We start from the raw sequence: 3,967 nt of genomic DNA, 5'->3' as shown, positions 1-3,967 counted from the left end.
AAATAAAGTACAGAATAAATGATAGTTGTTTACAAACACAGGGGAGTTCTCTGCACATGTCTGATTTATTATGCACTTTATTATAATCACGTTCTCATTTCTTGTCAGTTTCACAGCTGTATGCAACTTTCACCGTCTGTAAGCAGAATATCTTCCAAATCATTATTTACATTTATGCATTTGGCAGATGCTTTTATCCAAAGCGACTTACAGAGACAATCCCCCCCGGAGCAACCTGGAGTTAAGTGCCTTGTTTAAGGACACAATGGTGGTGGCTGTGGGGATCGAACCACCGACCTTCTGATTACCAATTATGTGCTTTAGCCATAGACTGTAGAAAAAGATGGACGACGCCCCTTCACTCTTTTCCATTGGTTAGAACTGAAGCCGCCAGTGTCCCGATATGGCGCTGACATCTTGGGACTTGAGTCTGCGCAGTTGCGATTTCGGGACCAGACCTGCGCAGTAGTGAGCAGGAAGTAAAGCCGCAAAACCCGCCCTCACTCTCGCTGAATCAATCGCAAGGACACGCCCCTGCACTTTTGACTTATGATGGTGTGAAATAATTAATTATAGAAATTTAGATCTCCAATCTCTAAAGCTCCAATCTCCTCAGTCCTCCGAAGATCCCGAAAAAAAGTCCGTTGGTGCTTCAGTGACTACTTTGCTCAGAGAACCTGTCAATCGCAGCTGTCAATCATGATGTCACAGCACCGTTTTTATAGCATCAAATAACTAAAAACAAACTTATTTTGAAAACAAACACTTGAAATGACATCAACGTGATAGAAACGACAGTAAATGACAGAAACTATCTTTGTAAAAAAGATATGTGAAGTGTAATTTAATTGTTTAGTTGGTCTCACGTCCCGTTGAATAACATGGGGAGGCGGGGCTTATGACCTATACTAGGACCAGTCACCGGGGGGCGATCGAGACGTTTTGGCTTCACTTTTGAGGGCTTGTGCGGCACACTTTGCTTTAGCCCACTATCCCGCCACCACATACAAGAGCTGCTGCTGTGTTGACATCATTCAACGCTCCACCCTTTTTAGTTTTCTCCACAAAAAAACATTTCTTTTCAGAGTATAAAGAGCTGACGAGTGAGTGGAGTTAAAGTGGACATATTATAATGTTGAATATTTTACATTAGCTGGTATGATCAGAGGCAAATGAAGTGTTACAGTATTTAAAAGCTGGAAAGGTCTGTTAAACCCACACAATGCTGGGATGTTGTGGGATATTGTGGGTTATTGTGGGATATTGTGGGATATTGTGGGTGGTAGCCAGAGCATTGCTGTATGCAGGGCCGGCCCGTGGCATAGGCGACACAGGTGGTTGCCTAGGGCACAAAATGACAGAGGCGGCGCAGGAGAGGTTCTTTTGTTTTTGTCAGATGTGCGTCCTCTCGTGACAACTGTGCGCACCTCTACCCATATATTAAGCACTAGCGATACACGGTTATATTATAATCAGATCATTATCATACGTGGACAAAACGAGTGAAAAAAGAATCAAATAATCAGGTGCGCAAGGCAGGAAGTGGCACAAAGAAGAGGAGCAGAAAAAAGGAGCAATATAAAAGGTATCACCTGTTCAGGTCAGCCACTGATGTTTATTTACTACGTTGAAATCTTATTTAGAACCTCTTAACTGGCACGGACTCTTTGGGCCAATGTTTACTTGTTTAATTTAAGTTTAGTGCAAGTTACGTGCACTAAAGTATAGTGTAGTTATATTGCTGCTTGCTTTCACCTAAAAACTCCTAAGTGTCTTGTTTTAAAAGAGAACATGATTAGGACTGCAGTCTAAAGCCTTCATGGTAAGCACCCTCAAATGACCCTTAGAGCACCTTCAATTGCAGAACAGGGCAAACTACTGCCCGTGGGTCAATTTATCATGAACGTTTTTAATTACACCTTTCATTTATCTGGCTTTGGGACCTATCACGCATCCACAAGCTTTTAAAATGCTCAGGGTTGCCAGATAATAGATGCAACACCCCAATCTAAAATCTCGCCTAGGGCGCCAACAGAGCCTGGGCTAGTTGCTAAGGTGTTATTGAGATTTTTTTTTTTTTTTTGGTGTGTTGCCATGTGGTTGCTAGGATGTTCAGGTTGGGTGGTTACTTACAGTATTGGTCCACCTCAACATAATTGTCCATGATATTCTGGTCCATGCTTCAATGCAATTCTATGAGATATTTTTTATCAAAACATTATGTTAATTGATCAATGATGTGATGTCCTTTTTTGTCCGGATCTATGAAGTTATTGAACAATAAATTAAAAATTCAATGCACACAAAACAATGGATTGAAAACACCTCATCTATGAGCATGTTTTCAGTTACTGAGTTCAAAGTCATTTTGGTGCTTTTCATAATGAAAAGCATTCAAAGCTGAAATTAACATGAATAGATAAGTAAATTGGGGATGAGAATGGCAGAATAATCTTTCATTATTATTATTATTATTTATTTATAATATTAAGTAATAAGTAAGCATTGGAACAATTTCGTTTTAAAATATAAGTAATATTTGAAAAAATGTTGTCCACCAAATCAAAGGTGTAGTTTTTGCGTAATTGTGTTAAAAAATTTTTGGTCACTGACTAATATTTCCTCTTCTATGCATGGGTGTCTCAAAATGGGAAAACTCATGAATATTCATTTTAACTGTAACTGTTTTGGTAAATAAATAGTCTATGTTGGGATGCACTGATTCAGATATCAGGTCTGTGGAGAAGTATTTGGCTAACGTTAAGATTACAAATGTCAAAAAATCATTTAAACTACAATATTCTTGCTGACCAATTCAAGTGCTCAACTGAAGCATATCTTTGTGTACATCGCCACCTACTGGGCTGTTCAAAAACATGATTTACTTAATCTTATCCTTTGCTTTATCCCTCCTTTTTTTCTTTCTCCTCCCAGCCCAGTAGGTGGCGATATGCACGAAGGAAGCAAATTGCTAAAAAAACTAAAGAAGAAGAACCTAATCCTCTCAAGAACAAGCATAGGATGGCTGGGGAAAGTGTAGATTAATGGTACAAAAGTCTTTAAATATTTTTCAGTTTCACACCCACACCTATCACATTGCTTCTGAAGACGTGGATTTAACCACTGGAGTCCTGGGAACTCTGGCCACCATTCACTTGCATTGTATGGACCTGCAAAGCTCCATACTCCAGAGATATTCCTCTGAAAATCTTAATTTTTGTTCAGCAGAAGAAATTAAGTCATACGCATATGGGATGGCATGAGGGGAAGTAAACGATGAGGATTTTCATTTCTGGCTGAACTTTACATAGCTTTAATGCTAATAATAAAAACTGGAAGAAGCAAAAAATAAATGGTACCTTTACTTTATAATGGGGTTCGGAGGCTAATGGGCTACAAAGCGCATTGTGGAGCGGGACGTATGGACAGCTGCCCATAAAAATTCTCTCTCCATCGCACCACCGTCCGCAGTTGACCTTTATCCCTCTCGGAGGCTTGATTAGCCTGATAAGGGACCGGGTGTGTAAAATCATGACCCGGCCCCGCCCTCGGCCCTGTCACACGCATGAAAGTAAATCTTCGATAATAATAAAAACGTGTTTTCCAATGCCTCCTCAATGAAAAGTGTAAAATCCACCCTAAAATATGTCATGTAAGAACCATTACGACACTGACACAAATCAGAGAGAGGAATAGTGCAAACACCTCTGAGTGCCATCTCTCGTCCATCCATCAAACCGTTAATGGTCACCAGCCCATCCAGACGTCTTTCAATCCATAACTCAAAATCAGAGCCAGGAGAGATTGCCTAGAGCCTTCCCATCTCCTTTTCCCAATGATTTCGGAATTATGGCTAATAAATCTCAATTACTAATGCAGCCTTCTCGCGCTTCTCAAGACCGGAGCTGTGGCCGTGAGCAGAGGGAACGGGTAGGAAGTATCAAACGATCTCCAATCACAGATGTAG

This window comes from Xyrauchen texanus, chromosome 30 (assembly GCF_025860055.1).
Source record: "Xyrauchen texanus isolate HMW12.3.18 chromosome 30, RBS_HiC_50CHRs, whole genome shotgun sequence".
In the NCBI taxonomy this organism is placed as follows: domain Eukaryota; kingdom Metazoa; phylum Chordata; class Actinopteri; order Cypriniformes; family Catostomidae; genus Xyrauchen; species Xyrauchen texanus.
This window is presented reverse-complemented; position numbering follows the sequence as displayed.